The sequence below is a fragment of the Pleurodeles waltl genome, chromosome 1_2 (genome assembly GCF_031143425.1).
Source record: "Pleurodeles waltl isolate 20211129_DDA chromosome 1_2, aPleWal1.hap1.20221129, whole genome shotgun sequence".
NCBI lineage: Eukaryota > Metazoa > Chordata > Amphibia > Caudata > Salamandridae > Pleurodeles > Pleurodeles waltl.
This window is the reverse complement of record NC_090437.1, coordinates 200,252,607-200,278,856: the sequence shown is the minus strand read 5'-3', so window position 1 is coordinate 200,278,856 and position 26,250 is coordinate 200,252,607.

Here is a 26,250-nt window from a genome sequence, read left to right as displayed (position 1 = left end):
CCAAAACCACTCTGAAAAGGACCAATCTCCTTCGTCCTGATGAATCGACTCGGAGATTATGTGTAACTTAGAGATAGCTTGGTATACTGTCGGAGCGTCATTAGGTATGAAAATACAGCAACTTGATCCGATCAATTTGCATACTCCACCACGGTCCGCAAGAACAAAGTCTAAGGCAACACGGTTCTGCAAGGTCATAAGACGATCAGCTTGTAGTTCAGCTGTAATGTTACTTAAAGCTCCTACAGTGATGTCTATGGTTGTTTCTACGACACGAACCAATTGCCTTATATTTCTGCTGTTGGCCATTGGACCCCAGAAGGGAAGAAATCCTTTGAGGAAATCTCCTCCCTCTTGTCCTGCTGTGTCTTTCGAATCCACAATCCCTCTGCCATATCTATTTTTATGATGGTTCGCAGGAGCGGTGTATGTAGGGGGAAGAAGAAAGGCTATATAACAAGTACCAGAAAAATCAGCTGGCAACCATGTATAAGCCCTATCGTGGCAAACGAAGTATGTACCTTGAGATGGTACTAACGGCGGTGAATTCAGGGCTGAATAAACATATGTATGGGAACATAAACTTTCTCTTTGTCCGGTGTTTGGAGTTCTACCATTTATTTGCAGACAGAAATTTCCTTGTTGGGGTATGACCCGTATCGGAGGAGATTTTCCTTGCTCAATCTTATCATTGAGGCTGGAAATGTAATTAGTTATGTTCCAATTGGTATATGCTTTTCTTTCATCTATGGAAGCTTCACTTTTTTTCCATGATTTTAGCCATAGCTACCATTCCCTTTATCAATAAACTATGACTGAAATCTGAACCAACACTATGTGAACTGACAGGTTGTTTAATTTTACTTTGATATGCATTATTGAAAATGACAAAATAAGCCCAAGCGGAACCTTCATAGGAGAATGGAAGAACTAAATATGGCATTCCTTTTTCTACCGTATGTGGTATGAGTCCACACACCCAACAGTCAGTTGTATTGATCACTAACTGATGTTGATGTAACAACTGGACGAAGGAATTGTTAAAGTATTCAGTTCTTCTGATGAGTTCATGCTGGGGAAGAGTGTGAAATAGGTGCGGAGAGATAGTAGAAGAAGATGTAGAGGTAGGAGAAGAGACAACTTTTTGCTGCAGAGTAATAATGATCCAGTTTACAGATGCCAAAAGAATACACGACAATATAATGACGCATAGAGCAATACTACAACGACTACATATTTCTTTACAATTATTCTTTACATTTTTACTTTCTCTTTTATCTAATGTAGCCTCCATCTTTCTAAGTGGATGCTCACGGCAATCTTCCTCAATCACTGTAGTCACGATTATCTACCGTCCTATGACACTGTGAGGTCCTGCAGGCCTATTGCCACTTACTCAGGTCGTGACTAAGACTCCTACCGTGACCCTGCAACCGGGATAGAGTACTACATAGGAGAGAAATTTACAAGTTCTTTGGTCTTGGTCTCAAATTATAGCGTTCCTGTCCAGAGGCAGTCTGGTTTTGAAACAATGTTCCTGGATTTGTCGTGTTCAAGCGACGATGCGATGGTATTGCTTCTTGAAGGATGTCGTCGTCCTCTTTCTCAGAAAGTGTTCCAATTAGACGCGCATCACTGAATGGTACAAATTGCGGAACTTTCTCACTTTCAGAGTCACTGATGCCTCTACGGACCCACTGATCGAAAGGCAAGGGCAAAGGCACTTTCTTGCAGTGCACGGCATGCACCCAGTTTTTCTTTCCTTCGACTTTAACTGCTGTTCTTGTGGTCAAAAGAACCAGGCGTGGCTCTCTCCATCTGGGCTCCAAATTTCTCTGTCGTTGGAAATTTTTCGTGCAGACCCAGTCACCTGGTTGGATGGAATAACCTGGGTCTGTGGAAGCCTCTGGTAGAGCACTCTGAACCTGTTGATGAAGAACACGCAATTTAGTTGTAAGGTCATGCAAGTAGTCAATCAACATCGGGTATGGCAAGTCTGAGTATTTCTTAGGGCGAGGAACTCCCCATACATTAGCTGGGCGACCAAATATCACTTCGTAAGGGCTAAGCCCCAAACGAGAGTGTACTGCTGTTCTGGTGGACAGAAGAGCCAATGGTAAAGCATCAGGCCAATTAAGTCCTGTGCTAGCTTGCACCTTAGCAATTTTAAGCTTCAAGGTTCCATTGTAGCATTCTACTAAACCAGCCGACTGTGGGTGATTCGCCGCGTGGAACTTCTGTTTTATGCCAAGACCTGCACAAACTTTTTGCATGACTTGACCCACAAATTCGCTCCCATTGTCACTCCAGACAATGCGCGGCAAACCAAACCTAGGGAAAAATTCTTTCAAAAGTATTTTGGCAGTTGATAAAGCAGTATTGTCCTTCAGAGGGTAGGCTTCTACCCATCTAGAAAAAGCACATACTACCACCAGAACATATTTGAGGTTGTTGCATCGTTCCATGTGAATATAATCGATCTGCAACACCTCAAATGGATATGTCGGAGGAGCAAAATGACCTGCTGGAGTTGGGGTTCCCTTTCCCGGATTGTACATCAAGCAAACAATACAATGTTTTACTACATTATTTGCACACTTTGGGATCCCCTCATTTTGCCACACTGGAGCCAGAAGCTTACATATTCCTTTTGCACTTAGGTGAGCTGGACCATGTGCCATAGTAACTACAGGTAGTACATAAGCATCTGGTAACAGCCAACGTTGATGTTCTGATAATTCAACCCAACATCCCATCTCATCTAACATTCCTGTACTTTCCTTCCACTTTCTCAACTCATTCTCCGTAGCCTCTCCTTGAATTGATTTCACACTCTCTACTGTATCTTCACACATTCCCTTTTCTCTTACGCAGTTTGCGGGACCTGCAACATACATTCGACTTGTGTTGTCTCTGGCTGTCTTTTTCGCTACCTCATCTGCAAATGCATTTCCTCGACCAACATCGTCCACAATCTTTTTGTGTGCACTACACTTCACGATCGCTATCTGAGTAGGCATTGTAAGGGACTCAAGAAGTTCAGTCACTAATTGACCATGTTGTATCTTAGTACCATGGGAAGTAAAGAATCCTCTTTCCTTCCATAAGCGCCCAAAGTTAAACGCTACACCAAAAGCGTATTGGCTATCAGTGTACACGTTTACTCTTTTTCCTTCGGATAACACACACGCTCTAGTTAAGGCTATCAATTCAGCTGCCTGAGCTGAATTATGTCTAATGCGTGCTGTCTCCACAATCGTATGCAAAGTAGTAATAGCGTAGGCTGAAACTGTATCTCCATTCGGGAGCTTGAAACAAGAACCATCTACCCATAGTGTTCCATCTGGATTCACTAATGGCGTGTCTTTTAGGTCAATTCTACCCTTAGTCTCTTCTTCAGTACGGAGAAAACAATCATGCTGTTCAGAAACATCTCTCTCTTCTGGAAGAGGCAACAAAGTAGCTGGATTCAGGGTATTACATCGTTTGATGTGTATGTGACTAGCCAAAAGCGTCAGCTCATATCCGGACAACCGAGCACTCGTAAGATGCTGCGTTTTTGTCCTATTTAGTAAAATATCCACTGCATGTGGCACCATAACAATGAGAGTATTATCTAGCACTACTCCAGCAGACTGTCGAATAGAAATTGCTGCTGCCGCTGTCGCCTTAAGACAACTAGGCAAGGCTTTAGCTACTGGATCTAACGTAGCTGAGAAATATGCGCATGGTCGTTGTTGATCTCCAAAACGCTGCGTTAAGACTGACAATGCACAACCCTCTCTTTCGTGGACATAGAGCGTAAAGGGCTTACTGTAATCAGGAGTACCCAATACAGGAGCAGAACACAAAGCAATACGCAAATCAGTAAAACTCTTCTGACACTCGTCAGTCCACGGAAGAGGCTGAGGCGTATCTTTTAAAGTTAGCGCCAACAGCGGTTTAGCCAATAAAGAGAAACTCGGAATCCATTGTCTACAATAAGAAGTAATGCCCAAAAAGGCACGTACCTCTCTTTGTGTGGATGGCACTGACATTTGTGCAATTGCCTGAATTCGTTCGGGGGTCAATCGTCGTCCCTCCTTTGACAAGAGATGACCCAAATAAGTCACCTCGCGACAGACATATTGTAATTTAGAAGGAGAAACCTTGTGATTTAGATCAAACAAATGACGCAACAGTGCAACGGTCACGTTTTTGCAAATCTCCTCTGAATCAGCGGCAACTAATAAGTCATCCATGTACTGAATGAGAGCGGCACCGGACGGTAAGGAAAAGGCATCAAGATGACATTTTAGAGTTTGACTGTAAACAGAGGGACTTTCACAATAACCTTGAGGTACGCGTTTAAACCGGAAGCTTCGGCCTCCGAGGGAAAAACCAAAAATATCTCTACTCTCTTCAGCGATGGGAATACTAAAGAAAGCATTCTTTAAATCGATAACTGAAAACCAAGTCGCTGTAGAAGGTATCATCGTCAACAGAGCAGTGATATCTGGGACTACAGGAAACTGCGGTACGACAATCTTGTTTACCTCCCGAAGATCAATTACAAAACGATAAACAGGAGGCTGAGAAGGATCAGTGCGTTTAAGAACCGGAAGAACAGGACTGTTACATATATTTCCTCTCGTTTCCTCAACCACACCCTTCTGAATCAAATCATGGACAATTTCCAGAAGTGCTTTCTCACCTTCAGTAGAGATTCTGTATTGCGGAATACGTGGCATTTCAGCATTGGGCTTAAGAGTAACAACATAAGGTGGGATCTCAAGACAACCAACGTCATTCGGACCCGTAGCCCAAAGCGTTTCGGGAAGAGAAAGCAATTCAGGTGGGAATTGATCTTTTGATAAGTACGTTGGACTAGTCATTTTCTGTCCTAGAGTGAGGTATACACCAGAAGGTGAACAATATATCGTAGCATGCATTCTTTTTAATAGATCTAAACCCAACAGATTTTCACCACAACCATTCGTCAGAAGAAGCGGAGCTTCTAAATCATAAGGGCCTATTGAAACAGGCAAATGGCAAGAAACTGGATTGCGAACAGGGGCGCCAGAAAATCCTACAGATACATTCGTTAAGCCAGACAAAGGTGCGCCAGGGAGTTTAGAATGAATGATAGAGCTTCTCATGGCACCAGTATCTAAAAGAAATGGCTCTGAAACACCCATTGTAGTGACATTAACATAAGGTCCATTCTGATCCACTGGAATTGACGTAACCCCCTTACTTTGTCCATGGCTGTCCTATTCAAAATGAAGACTTTCATTCCCTCCTTCAATATACTGATCCTCACTGTAATACTGTGTAGACCTAACATTTTGCTGGTCAAAGTAATTTCCGGAATTTGGAGGAACAAAAGAACGCTGCCCTTGGGTTAACACACCTCGACCTCTACCTCTATTTGCTGACTGAAGACCACCACGACCTCGTGAAGCAGATGTTGCTCCATTACGCTGCAACAATGCCGGACAACTGTTCTTAAAATGACCTTCCTCCCTACAATAAGCACATTGATTGGGACCTAGCAGAGGTCTTGGAATGAATGGTTCAGGCTTTTGATACAACCTCTGAAACTGCGGAGGCTGTTGAAACTGAGGCTGAACATAACGAGGAGGATAAGCCTGTTGCAAGAGAACTTTAGTTTTTAATTCTTTCGTCTTTTTCTCTTGTTTTTCCCTTTCTTCTTTGTCTCTATTTTCATAATATTGTGCAGTAGCCAATATCTGGGCGGAAGAAGAAACTGCCCATGAACTCTCGGAGTCTTTTAGCTTGTGTGATAGTTCAGGAAGCAAGTTATATACGAACTTATCCACAAATAATCGCTGTCCCCCTTCCGTAGCCATATCTTGACCACTGTGATCAATGAATGTCTCCTCGAATCGGGTAAAGAAATCGGAAACACTTTCATCTTTCTTTTGTTTACATGCTGCTAGCTTATCCCAATTAACTCTCAAAGCAGGCATCATTGTTTTCATTAATGTAATAATCCTACCAGGGAGTTCTGAGATCAAAGCGTCGGGCTTTGCACCACCTACTTGACCTCTATCTGCGGCAATAATAGCGTTCCAATCGCCGCCTAATTCTTGAGCGTGATCCTCTCTACGAATTTTAGCCCATATTGTCTGTGGAACTACATTTCCCATCAACATGTCAATATCTGCTAGATTCATAGTACATGCATCAACTGTCTGCGACAACTCTTTATAGTAACCAGCAGGATTTTTGCGTGAATCTGGTAGTGACTGTTTAAGTGCTAAAACTTCAGACCTTTTCCAGGGGACATGTATCCATATGCGCTGAAAATGCGCAGGAATGGCTGGATTAGCACCTGCTGCTGCAACTTCTTCCTTCCATATTGGAGAAACCTCTCTCATGGGATAGTTTTTCAGTGCTGTCCTAACTGAAGGATCAGAATCAGGAAAAGTCTGTGAGAACAATAGGGATCTGAAAGAAATAAGTGTTCTGACAGCGTTTTCAACCTTAGGACCCACAATAAGTCCTTTGTCAAAGTCAGCCTGAACATCTAACAGGTCCTGTGGGACCGAACCCAAATTCATATCCTCCCATTCTTTAGCGAGAGTATCGCACATAACTTTAAAAACATATCTCTGCGTAGGTGCATTCCATTGCAGAAAGGTGGACATAATATCAGACGTACTATATTGGGGACCCTTCTTAATCCATCTACAAGCAAGTGAGTCCAATTTTTCTCGCTCTTCGGAGTCTGGGAATTGACTACGAGACTGTCTTCGAGAAAAAGCTGGAGACACATTTAAAGCTTCAAAGAAAGGTGATAAGAGACCAGAGACAGTATCGGTAAATCGCTTACGCGTAGATGGAGAATTTGACATAAGGATAGGGGACAAGGTATTAGGTGAATTAACTAAAGGAGCATTAGGAATTGCCAAAGGAGCAGAAGGCAAAGGAGTTAAAGGCAAAGCTGGCATAGGCAATACTTGAGGAGGCAAATGTGGAAAAGCTGGAGCAGGCGGAAGCACAACTGGCGGCTGAACAGGCTGTAACATCGGGGGTGCATTAGCACCTTGTACATAGGGCGGAGGCAATTTCAATAAGTGGGACATTAAGGAATCTTCCTCAAAATCTTTTCTCTTATCAAGGGAAGAGATAGGCAACGTCGGATAGCACTTATCTATTGCCATTCGATGCTGTCTGTCTGAAATTTCCATTGCATTATCTATTTCATCATCTTTGAATTGCTGAGCAGCCTGTATAATCGTCATTCCCTGTGTTTTCCTATCTCGTTTCGCTTGTTTAATTTCTCTCTGTTTGGCTTCCTTACGCCAAAGGCGAAAAGAGTCAAACATTGCCGGCCGGGCTTTTCTTTTAAATAACGTTGCTTCTAAATTATCTAGCACATCAGTTTCGAAACTACCATTTTCTGGCCATTTTAAAACACCATCTTTCTTTGTATATCGGGTCCATGTCTTATTAAAGGCAATAGGACCAACACCATGTTTAGAATAGAGCTCATATGTGGGAGTTCCAACCGAAGGAATCGGACAGGAGTCCTCAAGCTGGGAGTCCCTATTACAACCAAAGCAACAAAGTTTTCCAAACTTAGTCAGACCAGACATCTCACGATTTTACTGGCTGTTCACAAACATCAAGGGGGTAAAACTTTCAGTTTACACAGCACAAATGCACTTACCCCTCGGCTTTGGCCACTGCAATGGCCAAATCTAAGAACCTAAGGACAAAACAAAGACCAAAATTTGTGGGCGCGACCCACCAAATACTTAACTAAGGATGTCTTCTTACACCAACAGAGGCCCGTCTATCGTCTCGCTTTACCATACATCATCAAAGAAAGGGCCAAGGCAGGGCGGCAGTCAGGGCAGCAGTTGTCAGTAGCCGTCAGGAAGGAGTAACCGCGCTGAAAAAGACCTTTGGACCACTTCGACATACAGGGGTCGCTTGACGTGGCTCGCGATTCCTCCAGAATTTTCTTGCGGGGTTCCTCACGACCTTCAGGCAGAACCGGTACCGCTGAAGCCGCCCCACGTTGGGCGCCAGTTGAAGAACCAGAACCTTTTGGGCCTGGCGGCGCAGGGTACGCCTAAAATCTCCTTGGATTCACCTGCCTCAACTAACAGAGACACGGGACACTCTGTCAGGCGTAAAAGATCAGATTTTATTAGCTGCAGCTAGTACAGTTGTCCAAGAAGTACACAAGGTATGTTCTCAGGAGACTGCCACTTTACTTTGTGGCGCACAATCTTATATACCGTATAAAAACATTTATTAACTACATACACTCCCAGAACACATAGAAAGGAGCCAGTAAGAATGATGTAAAGATAGAACAGAGTCAATAGAAATGTCGGAAAACAAGACAGAACAAAGTATCAAGTGACTTAAGGTTGCCTCCCCTCCAGCTGTGTTTGTCACCCCTCCCTCGAGCTAATTCATTAACCGATCCACAACGAAGTTGCATATGGTGCGATAAGTTTTGTGTGCGTTTGGAAGACAGTTGTGAAATGAGAGAATACTAGCAAAGGACAGCGAAGGCCAGACGATAAGATAAGATCGGCGGAGAATAGTGTGAGCCTACAGATAGTTGAAACAAGGATTAGAAAACCAGACAGGGATTAGTGTACTCGGTCAGACCTTAATACCAGTCTTGTAAAGATAGAGGCAGAAGACTGTTTTGAACACCATGTTGCAGAATAAGCAGAAAAGGCAGAATGGACTTCGTTCGCTGTGCTGCCTGAGTGAAGGCAACATAAAATGGCGGCGGGCCACAAAATGGCGGGTCGATACGATCGTATTAAAAATCGAATTTCCTCAGTGCCTACCTGTAGATTTTGGTCTCTAGCTCAGCCGCCACCTAGGGAAACCTACCAAACCTGTGCATGTCTGAAAACTAGAGACCTAGGGGAATCCAAGATGGGGTAACTTGTGTGGCTAGGACCAGGTTCTATTACCCAGAATCCATTGCAAACCTCAAAATTTGGCTAAAAAAACACATGTTCCTCACATTTCTGTGGCAGAAAGTTCTGGAATCTGAGAGGAGCCACAAATTTCCTTCCACCCAGCGTTCCCCCACGTCTCCCGATAAAAATAATACCTCACTTGTGTGGGTAGGCCTAGCACCCGCGACAGGAAACGCCCCAAAAGGCAACGTGGACACATCCAAATTTTTGAAAAAAAACAGAGGTGTTTTTTGCAAAGTGCCTACCTGTAGATTTTGGCCTGTAGCTCAGCCGCCACCTAGGGAAACCTACCAAACCTTTGCATTTCTGAAAACTAGAGACCTAGGGGAATCCAAGATGGGGTGACTTGTGTGGCTCGGACCAGGTTGTTACCCAGAATCCGTTGCAAACCTCAAAATTTGGCTAAAAAAACACATGTTCCTCACATTTCTGTGGCAGAAAGTTCTGGAATCTGAGAGGAGCCACAAATTTGCTTCCACCCAGCGTTCCCCCACGTCTCCCGATAAAAATAATACCTCACTTGTGTGGGTAGGCCTAGCACCCGCGACAGGAAACGCCCCAAAAAGCAACGTGGACACATTCAAATGTTTGAAAAAAAACAGAGGTGTTTTTTGCAAAGTGCCTACCTGTAGATTTTGGCCTCTAGCTCAGCCGCCACCTAGGGAAACCTACCAAACCTGTGCATTTCTGAAAACTAGAGACCTAGGGGAATCCAAGATGGGGTGACTTGTGTGGCTCAGACCAGGTTCTGTTACCCAGAATCCTTTGCAAACCTCAAAATTTGGCTAAAAAAACACATGTTCCTCACATTTCTGTGGCAGAAAGTTCTGGAATCTGAGAGGAGCCACAAATTTCTTCCACCCAGCGTTCCCCCACGTCTCCCAATAAAAATGATTCCTCACTTGTGTGGGTAGTTCTAGCGCCCACAACAGGAAACGCCCCAAAGCGCAACATGGACAAATCCAAATTTTTTAAAGAAAACTGAGGTGTTTTTTGCAAAGTGCATACCTGTATATTTTGACCTGTAGCTCAGCCGGCACCTAGGGAAACCTACCAAACCTGTGTATTTCTGCAAACTAGAGATCTAGGGGAATCCAAGATGGGGTGACTTGTGTGGCTCGGACCAGGTTCTGTTACCCAGAATCCTTTGCAAACCTCAAAATTTGGCTAAAAAAACACATGTTCCTCACATTTCTGTGGCAGAAAGATCTGGAATCTGAGAGTAGCCACAAATTTCCTTCCACCCAGCGTTCCCCCAAATCTCCTGATAAAAATGATACCTCACTTGTGTGGGTAGGCCTAGCGCCCGCGACATGAAACGCCCCAAAGCGCAACGTGGACACATCCATTTTTTTTAAAGAAAACAGAGGTGTTTTTTGCAAAGTGCCTACCTGTAGATTTTGGCTTGTAGCTCAGCCGCCACCTAGGGAAACCTACCAAACCTGTGCATTTCTGAAAACTAGAGACCTAGGGGAATCCAAGATGGTGTGACTTCTGTGGCTCGGACCAGGTTCTGTTACCCAGAATCCTTTGCAAACCTCACAATTTGGCTAAAAAAACACATGTTTCTCACATTTCTGTGGCAGAAAGTTCTGGAATCTGAGAGGAGCCACAAATTTCCTTCCACCCAACGTTCCCCCACGTCTCCCGATAAAAATGATACCTCACTTGTGTGGGAAGGCCTAGCGCCCGCGACAGGAACCGCCCCAAAGCGCAACGTGGACACATCCAAATTTTTGAAAGAAAACAGAGGTGTTTTTTGCAAAGTGCCTACCTGTAGATTTTGGTCTCTAGCTCAGCCGCCACCTAGGGAAACCTACCAAACCTGTGCATTTCTGAAAACTAGAGACCTAGGGGAATCCAAGATGGGGTAACTTGTGTGGCTAGGACCAGGTTCTATTACCCAGAATCATTTGCAAACCTCAAAATTTGGCTAAAAAAACACATGTTCCTCTTATTTCTGTGGCAGAAAGTTCTGGAATCTGAGAGGAGCCACAAATTTCCTTCCACCCAGCGTTCCCCCACGTCTCCCGATAAAAATAATACCTCACTTGTGTGGGTAGGCCTAGCACCCGCGACAGGAAACGCCCCAAAAGGCAACATGGACACATCCAAATTTTTGAAAAAAAACAGAGGTGTTTTTTGCAAAGTGCCTACCTGTAGATTTTGGCCTGTAGCTCAGCCGCCACCTAGGGAAACCTACCAAACCTGTGCATTTCTGAAAACTAGAGACCTAGGGGAATCCAAGATGGGGTGACTTGTGTGGCTCGGACCAGGTTGTTACCCAGAATCCTTTGCAAACCTCAAAATTTGGCTAAAAAAACACATGTTTCTCACATTTTTGTGGCAGAAAGTTCTGGAATCTGAGAGGAGCCACAAATTTCCTTCCACCCAACGTTCCCCCACGTCTCCCGATAAAAATGATACCTCACTTGTGTAGGTAGGCCTAGCGCCTGCGACATGAACCGCCACAAAGCGCAACGTGGACACATCCAAATTTTTGAAAGAAAAAAGAGGTGTTTTTTGCAAAGTGCCTACCTGTAGATTTTGGTCTCTAGCTCAGCCGCCACCTAGGGAAACCTACCAAACCTGTGCATGTCTGAAAACTAGAGACCTAGGGGAATCCAAGATGGGGTGACTTGTGTGGCTCGGACCAGGTTCTGTTACCCAGAATCCGTTGCAAACCTCAAAATTTGGCTAAAAAAACACATGTTCCTCACATTTCTGTGGCAGAAAGTTCTGGAATCTGAGAGGAGCCACAAATTTCCTTCCACCCAGCGTTCCCCCACGTCTCCCGATAAAAATAATACCTCACTTGTGTGGGTAGGCCTAGCACCCGCGACAGGAAACGCCCCAAAAGGCAACGTGGACACATCCAAATTTTTGAAAAAAAACAGAGGTGTTTTTTGCAAAGTGCCTACCTGTAGATTTTGGCCTCTAGCTCAGCCGCCACCTAGGGAAACCTACCAAACCTGTGCATTTCTGAAAACTAGAGACCTAGGGGAATCCAAGATGGGGTGACTTGTGTGGCTCGGACCAGGTTCTGTTACCAAGAATCCTTTGCAAACCTCAAAATTTGGCTAAAAAAACACATGTTCCTCACATTTCTGTGGCAGAAAGTTCTGGAATCTGAGAGGAGCCACACATTTCCTTCCACCCAGCGTTCCCCCACGTCTCCCAATAAAAATGATACCTCACTTGTGTGGGTAGGCCTAGCGTCCGCGACATGAAACGCCCCAAAGCGCAACGTGGACACATCCATTTTTTTTAAAGAAAACAGAGGTGTTTTTGCAAAGTGCCTACCTGTAGATTTTGGCTTGTAGCTCAGCCGCCACCTAGGGAAACCTACCAAACCTGTGCATTTCTGAAAACTAGAGACCTAGGGGAATCCAAGATGGTGTGACTTCTGTGGCTCGGACCAGGTTCTGTTACCCAGAATCCTTTGAAAACCTCACAATTTGGCTAAAAAAACACATGTTTCTCACATTTCTGTGGCAGAAAGTTCTGGAATCTGAGAGGAGCCACAAATTTCCTTCCACCCAACGTTCCCCCACGTCTCCCGATAAAAATGATACCTCACTTGTGTGGGTAGGCCTAGCGCCCGCGACAGGAACCGCCCCAAAGCGCAATGTGGACACATCCAAATTTTTGAAAGAAAACAGAGGTGTTTTTTGCAAAGTGCCTACCTGTAGATTTTGGTCTCTAGCTCAGCCGCCACCTAGGGAAACCTACCAAACCTGTGCATGTCTGAAAACTAGAGACCTAGGGGAATCCAAGATGGGGTAACTTGTGTGGCTAGGACCAGGTTCTATTACCCAGAATCCTTTGCAAACCTCAAAATTTGGCTAAAAAAACACATGTTCCTCACATTTCTGTGGCAGAAAGTTCTGGAATCTGAGAGGAGCCACAAATTTCCTTCCACCCAGCGTTCCCCCACGTCTCCCGATAAAAATAATACCTCACTTGTGTGGGTAGGCCTAGCACCCGCGACAGGAAACGCCCCAAAAGGCAACATGGACACATCCAAATTTTTGAAAAAAAACAGAGGTGTTTTTTGCAAAGTGCCTACCTGTACATTTTGGCCTCTAGCTCAGCCGCCACCTAGGGAAACCTACCAAACCTGTGCATTTCTGAAAACTAGAGACCTAGGGGAATCCAAGATGGGGTGACTTGTGTGGCTCGGACCAGGTTCTGTTACCCAGAATCCGTTGCAAACCTCAAAATGTGGCTAAAAAAAAACATGTTCCTCACATTTCTGCGGCAGAAAGATCTGGAATCTGAGAGTAGCCACAAATTTCCTTCCACCCAGCGTTCCCCCAAATCTCCTGATAAAAATGATACCTCACTTGTGTGGGTAGGCCTAGCGCCCGCGACATGAAACGCCCCAAAGCGCAACGTGGACACATCCATTTTTTTTAAAGAAAACAGAGGTGTTTTTTGCAAAGTGCCTACCTGTAGATTTTGGCTTGTAGCTCAGCCGCCACCTAGGGAAACCTACCAAACCTGTGCATTTCTGAAAACTAGAGACCTAGGGGAATCCAAGATGGTGTGACTTCTGTGGCTCGGACCAGGTTCTGTTACCCAGAATCCTTTGCAAACCTCACAATTTGGCTAAAAAAACACATGTTTCTCACATTTCTGTGGCAGAAAGTTCTGGAATCTGAGAGGAGCCACACATTTCCTTCCACCCAACGTTCCCCCACGTCTCTCGATAAAAATGATACCTCACTTGTGTGGGTAGGCCTAGCGCCCGCGACAGGAACCGCCCCAAAGCACAACGTGGACACATCCAAATTTTTGAAAGAAAACAGAGGTGTTTTTTACAAAGTGCCTACCTGTAGATTTTGGTCTCTAGCTCAACCGCCACCTAGGGAAACCTACCAAACCTGTGCATGTCTGAAAACTAGAGACCTAGGGGAATCCATGATGGGGTAACTTGTGTGGCTAGGACCAGGTTCTATTACCCAGAATCATTTGCAAACCTCAAAATTTGGCTAAAAAAACACATGTTCCTCTTATTTCTGTGGCAGAAAGTTCTGGAATCTGAGAGGAGCCACAAATTTCCTTCCACCCAGCGTTCCCCCACGTCTCCCGATAAAAATAATACCTCACTTGTGTGGGTAGGCCTAGCGCCCGCAATAGAAAAGGCCCAAAGCGCAACGTGGACACATCCAATTTTTTAAAAGAAAACAGAGGTGTTTTTTGCAAAGTGCCTACCTGTAGATTTTGGCCTGTAGCTCAGCCGCCACCTAGGGAAACCTACCAAACCTGTGCATTTCTGAAAACTAGAGACCTAGGGGAATCCAAGATGGGGTGACTTGAGTGGCTCGGACCAGGTTCTGCTACCCAGAATCCGTTGCAAACCTCAAAATTTGGCTATAAAAACACATGTTCCTCACATTTCTGTGGCAGAAAGTTCTGGAATCTGAGAGGAGCCACAAATTTCCTTCCACCCAGCGTTCCCCCATGTCTCCCTATAAAAATGATACCTCACTTGTGTGGGTAGTTCTAGCGCCCACAACAGGAAACGCCCCAAAGCGCAACATGGACAAATCCAAATTTTTTAAAGAAAACTGAGGTGTTTTTTGCAAAGTGCCTATCTGTATATTTTGGCTTGTAGCTCAGCCGCCACCTAGGGAAACCTACCAAACCTGTGCATTTCTGAAAACTAGAGACCTAGGGGAATCCAAGATGGGGTGACTTGTGTGGCTCGGACCAGGTTCTGTTACCCAGAAACCGTTGCAAACCTCAAAATTTGGCTAAAAAAACACATGTTCCTCACATTTCTGTGGCAGAAAGTTCTGGAATCTGAGAGGAGCCACAAATTTCCTTCCACCCAGCGTTCCCCCACGTCTGCCAATAAAAATGATACCTCACTTGTGTGGGTAGTTCTAGCGCCCACAACAGGAAACGCCCCAAAGCGCAACATGGACAAATCCAAATTTTTTAAAGAAAACTGAGGTGTTTTTTGCACAGTGCTTACCTGTATATTTTGGCCTGTAGCTCAGCCGGCACCTAGGGAAACATACCAAACCTGTGTATTTCTGCAAACTAGAGATCTAGGGGAATCCAAGATGGGGTGACTTGTGTTGCTCGGACCAGGTTCTGTTACCCAGAATCCTTTGCAAACCTCAAAATTTGGCTAAAAAAACACATGTTCCTCACATTTCTGTGGCAGAAACTTCTGGAATCTGAGAGTAGCCACAAATTTCCTTCCACCCAGCGTTCCCCCAAATCTCCTGATAAAAATGATACCTCACTTGTATGGGTAGGCTTAGCGCCCGCGACATGAAACGCCCCAAAGCGCAACATGGACACATCCATTTTTTTTAAAGAAAACAGAGGTGTTTTCTGCAAAGTGCCTACCTGTAGATTTTGGCTTGTAGCTCAGCCGCCACCTAGGGAAACCTCCAAACCTGTGCATTTCTGAAAACTAGAGACCTAGGGGAATCCAAGATGGTGTGACTTCTGTGGCTCGGACCAGGTTCTGTTACCCAGAATGCTTTGCAAACCTCACAATTTGGCTAAAAAAACACATGTTTCTCACATTTCTGTGGCAGAAAGTTCTGGAATCTGAGAGGAGCCACAAATTCCTTCCACCCAACGTTCCCCCACGTCTCCCGATAAAAATGATACCTCACTTGTGTGGGTAGGCCTAGCGCCCGCGACAGGAACCGCCCCAAAGCGCAACGTGGACACATCCAAATTTTTGAAAGAAAACAGAGGTGTTTTTTGCAAAGTGCCTACCTGTAGATTTTGGTCTCTAGCTCAGCCGCCACCTAGGGAAACCTACCAAACCTGTGCATGTCTGAAAACTAGAGACCTAGGGGAATCCAAGATGGGGTGACTTGTGTGGCTAGGACCAGGTTCTATTACCCAGAATCCTTTGCAAACCTCAAAATTTGGCTAAAAAAACACATGTTCCTCACATTTCTGTGGCAGAAAGTTCTGGAATCTGAGAGGAGCCACAAATTTCCTTCCACCCAGCGTTCCCCCACGTCTCCCGATAAAAATAATACCTCACTTGTGTGGGTAGGCCTAGCACCCGCGACAGGAACCGCCCCAAAGCACAACGTGGACACATCCAAATTTTTGAAAGAAAACAGAGGTGTTTTTTACAAAGTGCCTACCTGTAGATTTTGGTCTCTAGCTCAACCGCCACCTAGGGAAACCTACCAAACCTGTGCATGTCTGAAAACTAGAGACCTAGGGGAATCCATGATGGGGTAACTTGTGTGGCTAGGACCAGGTTCTATTACCCAGAATCATTTGCAAACCTCAAAATTTGGCTAAAAAAACACATGTTCCTCTTATTTCTGTGGCAGAAAGTTCTGGAATCTGAGAGGAGCCACAAATTTCCTTCCACCCAGCGTTCCCCCACGTCTCCCGATAAAAATAATACCTCACTTGTGTGGGTAGGCCTAGCGCCCGCAATAGAAAAGGCCCAAAGCGCAACGTGGACACATCCAATTTTTTAAAAGAAAACAGAGGTGTTTTTTGCAAAGTGCCTACCTGTAGATTTTGGCCTGTAGCTCAGCCGCCACCTAGGGAAACCTACCAAACCTGTGCATTTCTGAAAACTAGAGACCTAGGGGAATCCAAGATGGGGTGACTTGAGTGGCTCGGACCAGGTTCTGCTACCCAGAATCCGTTGCAAACCTCAAAATTTGGCTATAAAAACACATGTTCCTCACATTTCTGTGGCAGAAAGTTCTGGAATCTGAGAGGAGCCACAAATTTCCTTCCACCCAGCGTTCCCCCATGTCTCCCGATAAAAATGATACCTCACTTGTGTGGGTAGTTCTAGCGCCCACAACAGGAAACGCCCCAAAGCGCAACATGGACAAATCCAAATTTTTTAAAGAAAACTGAGGTGTTTTTTGCAAAGTGCCTATCTGTATATTTTGGCTTGTAGCTCAGCCGCCACCTAGGGAAACCTACCAAACCTGTGCATTTCTGAAAACTAGAGACCTAGGGGAATCCAAGATGGGGTGACTTGTGTGGCTCGGACCAGGTTCTGTTACCCAGAAACCGTTGCAAACCTCAAAATTTGGCTAAAAAAACACATGTTCCTCACATTTCTGTGGCAGAAAGTTCTGGAATCTGAGAGGAGCCACAAATTTCCTTCCACCCAGCGTTCCCCCACGTCTCCCAATAAAAATGATACCTCACTTGTGTGGGTAGTTCTAGCGCCCACAACAGGAAACGCCCCAAAGCGCAACATGGACAAATCCAAATTTTTTAAAGAAAACTGAGGTGTTTTTTGCAAAGTGCTTACCTGTATATTTTGGCCTGTAGCTCAGCCGGCACCTAGGGAAACATACCAAACCTGTGTATTTCTGCAAACTAGAGATCTAGGGGAATCCAAGATGGGGTGACTTGTGTTGCTCGGACCAGGTTCTGTTACCCAGAATCCTTTGCAAACCTCAAAATTTGGCTAAAAAAACACATGTTCCTCACATTTCTGTGGCAGAAACTTCTGGAATCTGAGAGTAGCCACAAATTTCCTTCCACCCAGCGTTCCCCCAAATCTCCTGATAAAAATGATACCTCACTTGTATGGGTAGGCTTAGCGCCCGCGACATGAAACGCCCCAAAGCGCAACATGGACACATCCATTTTTTTTAAAGAAAACAGAGGTGTTTTCTGCAAAGTGCCTACCTGTAGATTTTGGCTTGTAGCTCAGCCGCCACCTAGGGAAACCTCCAAACCTGTGCATTTCTGAAAACTAGAGACCTAGGGGAATCCAAGATGGTGTGACTTCTGTGGCTCGGACCAGGTTCTGTTACCCAGAATCCTTTGCAAACCTCACAATTTGGCTAAAAAAACACATGTTTCTCACATTTCTGTGGCAGAAAGTTCTGGAATCTGAGAGGAGCCACAAATTCCTTCCACCCAACGTTCCCCCACGTCTCCCGATAAAAATGATACCTCACTTGTGTGGGTAGGCCTAGCGCCCGCGACAGGAACCGCCCCAAAGCGCAACGTGGACACATCCAAATTTTTGAAAGAAAACAGAGGTGTTTTTTGCAAAGTGCCTACCTGTAGATTTTGGTCTCTAGCTCAGCCGCCACCTAGGGAAACCTACCAAACCTGTGCATGTCTGAAAACTAGAGACCTAGGGGGATCCAAGATGGGGTGACTTGTGTGGCTAGGACCAGGTTCTATTACCCAGAATCCTTTGCAAACCTCAAAATTTGGCTAAAAAAACACATGTTCCTCACATTTCTGTGGCAGAAAGTTCTGGAATCTGAGAGGAGCTACAAATTTCCTTCCACCCAGCGTTCCCCCACGTCTCCCGATAAAAATAATACCTCACTTGTGTGGGTAGGCCTAGCACCCGCGACAGGAAACGCCCCAAAAGGCAACATGGACACATCCACATTTTTGAAAAAAAACAGAGGTGTTTTTTGCAAAGTGCCTACCTGTAGATTTTGGCCTGTAGCTCAGCCGCCACCTAGGGAAACCTACCAAACCTGTGCATTTCTGAAAACTAGAGACCTAGGGGAATCCAAGATGGGGTGACTTGTGTGGCTCGGACCAGGTTGTTACCCAGAATCCTTTGCAAACCTCAAAATTTGGCTAAAAAAACACATGTTTCTCACATTTATGTGGCAGAAAGTTCTGGAATCTGAGAGGAGCCACAAATTTCCTTCCACCCAACGTTCCCCCACGTCTCCCGATAAAAATGATACCTCACTTGTGTGGGTAGGCCTAGCGCCCGCGACAGGAACCGCCACAAAGCGCAACGTGGACACATCCAAATTTTTGAAAGAAAACAGAGGTGTTTTTTGCAAAGTGCCTACCTGTAGATTTTGGTCTCTAGCTCAGCCGCCACCTAGGGAAACCTACCAAACCTGTGCATGTCTGAAAACTTGAGACCTAGGGGAATCCAAGATGGGGTGACTTGTGTGGCTAGGACCAGGTTCTATTACCCAGAATCCTTTGCAAACCTCTAAATTTGGCTAAAAAAACACATGTTCCTCACATTTCTGTGGCAGAAAGTTCTGGAATCTGAGAGGAGCCACAAATTTCCTTCCACCCAGCGTTTCCCCACGTCTCCCGATAAAAATGATACCTCACTTGTGTGGGTAGGCCTAGCGCCCGCGATAGAAAAGGCCCAAAGCGCAACGTGGACACATCCAATTTTTTAAAAGAAAACAGAGGTGTTTTTTGCAAAGTGCCTACCTGTAGATTTTGGCCTGTAGCTCAGCCGCCACCTAGGGAAACCTACCAAACCTGTGCATTTCTGAAAACTAGAGACCTAGGGGAATCCAAGATGGGGTGACTTGTGTGGCTCGGACCAGGTTCTGCTACCCAGAATCCGTTGCAAACCTCAAAATTTGGCTAAAAAAACACATGTTCCTCACATTTCTGTGGCAGAAAGTTCTGGAATCTGAGAGGAGCCACAAATTTCCTTCCACCCAGCGTTCCCCCATGTCTCCCGATAAAAATGAAACCTCACTTGTGTGGGTAGTTCTAGCGCCCACAACAGGAAACGCCCCAAAGCGCAACATGGACAAATCCAAATTTTTTTAAGAAAACTGAGGTGTTTTTTGCAAAGTGCCTATCTGTATATTTTGGCTTGTAGCTCAGCCGCCACCTAGGGAAACCTACCAAACCTGTGCATTTCTGAAAACTAGAGACCTAGGGGAATCCAAGATGGGGTGACTTGTGTGGCTCGGACCAGGTTCTGTTACCCAGAAACCGTTGCAAACCTCAAAATTTGGCTAAAAAAACACATGTTCCTCACATTTCTGTGGCAGAAAGTTCTGGAATCTGAGAGGAGCCACAAGTTTCCTTCCACCCAGCGTTCCCCCACGTCTCCCAATAAAAATGATACCTCACTTGTGTGGGTAGTTCTAGCGCCCACAACAGGAAACGCCCCAAAGCGCAACATGGACAAATCCAAATTTTTTAAAGAAAACTGAGGTGTTTTTTGCAAAGTGCTTACCTGTATATTTTGGCCTGTAGCTCAGCCGGCACCTAGGGAAACATACCAAACCTGTGTATTTCTGCAAACTAGAGATCTAGGGGAATCCAAGATGGGGTGACTTGTGTTGCTCGGACCAGGTTCTGTTACCCAGAATCCTTTGCAAACCTCAAAATTTGGCTAAAAAAACACATGTTCCTCACATTTCTGTGGCAGAAACTTCTGGAATCTGAGAGTAGCCACAAATTTCCTTCCACCCAGCGTTCCCCCAAATCTCCTGATAAAAATGATACCTCACTTGTATGGGTAGGCTTAGCGCCCGCGACATGAAACGCCCCAAAGCGCAACATGGACACATCCATTTTTTTTAAAGAAAACAGAGGTGTTTTTTGCAAAGTGCCTACCTGTAGATTTTGGCTTGTAGCTCAGCCGCCACCTAGGGAAACCTACCAAACCTGTGCATTTCTGAAAACTAGAGACCTAGGGGAATCCAAGATGGTGTGACTTGTGTGGCTCGGACCAGGTTCTGTTACCCAGAATCCTTTCCAAACCTCACAATTTGGCTAAAAAAACACATGTTTCTCACATTTCTGTGGCAGAAAGTTCTGGAATCTGAGAGGAGCCACAAATTCCTTCCACCCAACGTTCCCCCACGTCTCCCGATAAAAATGATACCTCACTTGTGTGGGTAGGCCTAGCGCCCGCGACAGGAACCGCCCCAAAGCGCAACGTGGACACATCCAAATTTTTGAAAGAAAACAGAGGTGTTTTTTGCAAAGTGCCTACCTGTAGATTTTGGTCTCTAGCTCAGCCGCCACCTAGGGAAACCTACCAAACCTGTGCATGTCTGAAAACTAGAGACCTAGGGGAATCCAAGATGGGGTGACTTGTGTGGCTAGGACCAGGTTCTATTACCCAGAATCCTTTGCAAACCTCAAAATTTGACTAAAAAAACACATGTTCCTCACATTTCTGTGGCAGAAAGTTCTGGAATCTGAGAGGAGCCACAAATTTCCTTCCACCCAGCGTTCCCCCACGTCTCCCGATAAAAATAATACCTCACTTGTGTGGGTAGGCCTAGCACCCGCGACAGGAAACGCCCCAAAAGGCAACATGGACACATCCAAATTTTTGAAAAAAAACAGAGGTGTTTTTTGCAAAGTGCCTACCTGTAGATTTTGGCCTGTAGCTCAGCCGCCACCTAGGGAAACCTACCAAACCTGTGCATTTCTGAAAACTAGAGACCTAGGGGAATCCAAGATGGGGTGACTTGTGTGGCTCGGACCAGGTTGTTACCCAGAATCCTTTGCAAACCTCAAAATTTGGCTAAAAAAACACATGTTTCTCACATTTTTGTGGCAGAAAGTTCTGGAATCTGAGAGGAGCCACAAATTTCCTTCCACCCAACGTTCCCCCACGTCTCCCGATAAAAATGATACCTCACTTGTGTGGGTAGGCCTAGCGCCCGCGACAGGAACCGCCACAAAGCGCAACGTGGACACATCCAAATTTTTGAAAGAAAACAGAGGTGTTTTTTGCAAAGTGCCTACCTGTAGATTTTGGTCTCTAGCTCAGCCGCCACCTAGGGAAACCTACCAAACCTGTGCATGTCTGAAAACTTGAGACCTAGGGGAATCCAAGATGGGGTGACTTGTGTGGCTAGGACCAGGTTCTATTACCCAGAATCCGTTGCAAACCTCAAAATGTGGCTAAAAAAAAACATGTTCCTCACATTTCTGTGGCAGAAAGAACTGGAATCTGAGAGTAGCCACAAATTTCCTTCCACCCAGCGTTCCCCCAAATCTCCTGATAAAAATGATACCTCACTTGTGTGGGTAGGCCTAGCGCCCGCGACATGAAACGCCCCAAAGCGCAACGTGGACACATCCATTTTTTTGAAAGAAAACAGAGGTGTTTTTTGCAAAGTGCCTACCTGTAGATTTTGGTCTCTAGCTCAGCCGCCACCTAGGGAAACCTACCAAACCTGTGCATGTCTGAAAACTTGAGACCTAGGGGAATCCAAGATGGGGTGACTTGTGTGGCTAGGACCAGGTTCTATTACCCAGAATCCTTTGCAAACCTCTAAATTTGGCTAAAAAAACACATGTTCCTCACATTTCTGTGGCAGAAAGTTCTGGAATCTTAGAGGAGCCACAAATTTCCTTCCACCCAGCGTTCCCCCACGTCTCCCGATAAAAATAATACCTCACTTGTGTGGGTAGGCCTAGCACCCGCGACAGGAAACGCCCCAAAAGGCAACGTGGACACATCCAAATTTTTGAAAAAAAACAGAGGTGTTTTTTGCAAAGTGCCTACCTGTAGATTTTGGCCTGTAGCTCAGCCGCCACCTAGAGAAACCTACCAAACCTGTGCATTTCTGAAAACTAGAGACCTAGGGGAATCCAAGATGGGGTGACTTGTGTGGCTCGGACCAGGTTGTTACCCAGAATCCTTTGCAAACCTCAAAATTTTGCTAAAAAAACACATGTTCCTCACATTCCTGTGGCTGAAAGTTCTGGAATCTGAGAGGAGCCACAAATTTCCTTCCACCCAGCGTTCCCCCACGTCTCCCGATAAAAATGATACCTCACTTGTGTGGGTAGGCCTAGCGCCCGCGACAGGAAACGCCCCAAAGCGCAACGTGGACACATCCAATTTTTTTAAAGAAAACAGAGGTGTTTTTTGCAAAGTGCCTACCTGTAGATTTTGGCTTGTAGCTCAGCCGCCACCTATGGAAACCTACCAAACCTGTGCATTTCTGAAAACTAGAGACCTAGGGGAATCCAAGATGGGGTGATTTGTGTGGCTCGGACCAGGTTCTGTTACCCAGAATCCGTTGCAACCCTCAATATTTGGCTAAAAAAACACATGTTCCTCACATTTCTGTGGCAGAAAGTTCTGGAATCTGAGAGGAGCCACAAATTTCCTTCCACCCAGCGTTCCCCCACGTCTCCCGATAAAAATAATACCTCACTTGTGTGGGTAGGCCTAGCACCCGCGACAGGAAACGCCCCAAAAGGCAACGTGGACACATCAAAATTTTTGAAAAAAAACAGAGGTGTTTTTTGCAAAGTGCCTACCTGTAGATTTTAGCCTGTAGCTCAGCCGCCACCTAGGGAAACTTACCAAACCTGTGCATTTCTGAAAACTAGAGACCTAGGGGAATCCAAGATGGGGTGACTTGTGTGGCTCGGACCAGGTTCTGCTACCCAGAATCCGTTGCAAACCTCAAAATTTGGCTAAAAAAACACATGTTCCTCACATTTCTGTGGCAGAAAGTTCTGGAATCTGAGAGGAGCCACAAATTTCCTTCCACCCAGCGTTCCCCCATGTCTCCCAATAAAAATGATACCTCACTTGTGTGGGTAGTTCTAGCGCCCACAACAGGAAACGCCCCAAAGCGCAACATGGACAAATCCAAATTTTTTAAAGAAAACTGAGGTGTTTTTTGCAAAGTGCCTACCTGTATATTTTGGCCTGTAGCTCAGCCGGCACCTAGGGAAACATACCAAACCTGTGTATTTCTGCAAACTAGAGATCTAGGGGAATCCAAGATGGGGTGACTTGTGTGGCTCGGACCAGGTTCTGTTACCCAGAATCCTTTGCAAACCTCAAAATTTGGCTAAAAAAACACATGTTCCTCACATTTCTGTGGCAGAAAGTTCTGGAATCTGAGAGTAGCCACAAATTTCCTTCCACCCAGCGTTCCCCCAAATCTCCTGATAAAAATGATACCTCACTTGTGTGGGTAGGCTTAGCGCCCGCGACATGAAACGCCCCAAAGCGCAACATGGAGACATCCATTTTTTTTAAAGAAAACAGAGGTGTTTTTTGCAAAGTGTCTACCTGTAGATTTTGGCTTGTAGCTCAGCCGCCACCTAGGGAAACCTACCAAACCTGTGCATTTCTGAAAACTAGAGACCTAGGGGAATCCAAGATGGTGTGACTTCTGTGGCTCGGACCAGGTTCTGTTACCCAGAATCCTTTGCAAACCTCACAATTTGGCTAAAAAAACACATGTTTCTCACATTTCTTTGGCAGAAAGTTCTGGAATCTGAGAGGAGCCACAAATTTCCTTCCACCCAACGTTCCCCCACGTCTCCCGATAAAAATGATACCTCACTTGTGTGGGTAGGCCTAGCGCCCGCGACAGGAACCGCCCCAAAGCGCAACGTGGACACATCCAAATTTTTGAAAGAAAACAGAGGTGTTTTTTGCAAAGTGCCTACCTGTAGATTTTGGTCTCTAGCTCAGCCGCCACCTAGGGAAACCTACCAAACCTGTGCATGTCTGAAAACTAGAGACCTAGGGGAATCCAAGATGGGGTGACTTGTGCGGCTAAGACCAGGTTCTATTACCCAGAATCCTTTGCAAACCTCAAAATTTGGCTAAAAAAACACATGTTCCTCACATTTCTGTGGCAGAAAGTTCTGGAATCTGAGAGGAGCCACAAATTTCCTTCCACCCAGCGTTCCCCCACGTCTCCCGATAAAAATAATACCTCACTTGTGTGGGTAGGCCTAGCACCCGCGACAGGAAACGCCCCAAAAGGCAACATGGACACATCCAAATTTTTGAAAAAAAACAGAGGTGTTTTTTGCAAAGTGCCTACCTGTAGATTTTGGCCTGTAGCTCAGCCGCCACCTAGGGAAACCTACCAAACCTGTGCATTTCTGAAAACTAGAGACATAGGGGAATCCAAGATGGGGTGACTTGTGTGGCTCGGACCAGGTTGTTACCCAGAATCCTTTGCAAACCTCAAAATTTGGCTAAAAAAACACATGTTTCTCACATTTTTGTGGCAGAAAGTTCTGGAATCTGAGAGGAGCCACAAATTTCCTTCCACCCAACGTTTCCCCACGTCTCCCGATAAAAATGATACCTCACTTGTGTGGGTAGGCTAGCGCCCGCGACAGGAACCGCCACAAAGCGCAACGTGGACACATCCAAATTTTTGAAAGAAAACAGAGGTGTTTTTTGCAAAGTGCCTACCTGTAGATTTTGGTCTCTAGCTCAGCCGCCACCTAGGGAAACCTACCAAACCTGTGCATGTCTGAAAACTAGAGACCTAGGGGAATCCAAGATGGGGTGACTTGTGTGGCTAGGACCAGGTTCTATTACCCAGAATCCTTTGCAAACCTCTAAATTTGGCTAAAAAAACACATGTTCCTCACATTTCTGTGGCAGAAAGTTCTGGAATCTTAGAGGAGCCACAAATTTCCTTCCACCCAGCGTTCCCCCACGTCTCCCGATAAAAATAATACCTCACTTGTGTGGGTAGGCCTAGCACCCGCGACAGGAAATGCCCCAAAAGGCAACGTGGACACATCCAAATTTTTGAAAAAAAACAGAGGTGTTTTTTGCAAAGTGCCTACCTGTAGATTTTGGCCTGTAGCTCAGCCGCCACCTAGAGAAACCTACCAAACCTGTGCATTTCTGAAAACTAGAGACCTAGGGGAATCCAAGATGGGGTGACTTGTGTGGCTCGGACCAGGTTGTTACCCAGAATCCTTTGCAAACCTCAAAATTTTGCTAAAAAAACACATGTTCCTCACATTCCTGTGGCTGAAAGTTCTGGAATCTGAGAGGAGCCACAAATTTCCTTCCACCCAGCGTTCCCCCACGTCTCCCGATAAAAATGATACCTCACTTGTGTGGGTAGGCCTAGCGCCCGCGACAGGAAACGCCCCAAAGCGCAACGTGGACACATCCAATTTTTTGAAAGAAAACAGAGGTGTTTTTTGCAAAGTGCCTACCTGTAGATTTTGGCTTGTAGCTCAGCCGCCACCTATGGAAACCTACCAAACCTGTGCATTTCTGAAAACTAGAGACCTAGGGGAATCCAAGATGGGGTGACTTGTGTGGCTCGGACCAGGTTCTGTTACCCAGAATCCGTTGCAACCCTCAATATTTGGCTAAAAAAACACATGTTCCTCACATTTCTGTGGCAGAAAGTTCTGGAATCTGAGAGGAGCCACAAATTTCCTTCCACCCAGCGTTCCCCCACGTCTCCCGATAAAAATAATACCTCACTTGTGTGGGTAGGCCTAGCACCCGCGACAGGAAACGCCCCAAAAGGCAACGTGGACACATCAAAATTTTTGAAAAAAAACAGAGGTGTTTTTTGCAAAGTGCCTACCTGTAGATTTTAGCCTGTAGCTCAGCCGCCACCTAGGGAAACTTACCAAACCTGTGCATTTCTGAAAACTAGAGACCTAGGGGAATCCAAGATGGGGTGACTTGTGTGGCTCGGACCAGGTTCTGCTACCCAGAATCCGTTGCAAACCTCAAAATTTGGCTAAAAAAACACATGTTCCTCACATTTCTGTGGCAGAAAGTTCTGGAATCTGAGAG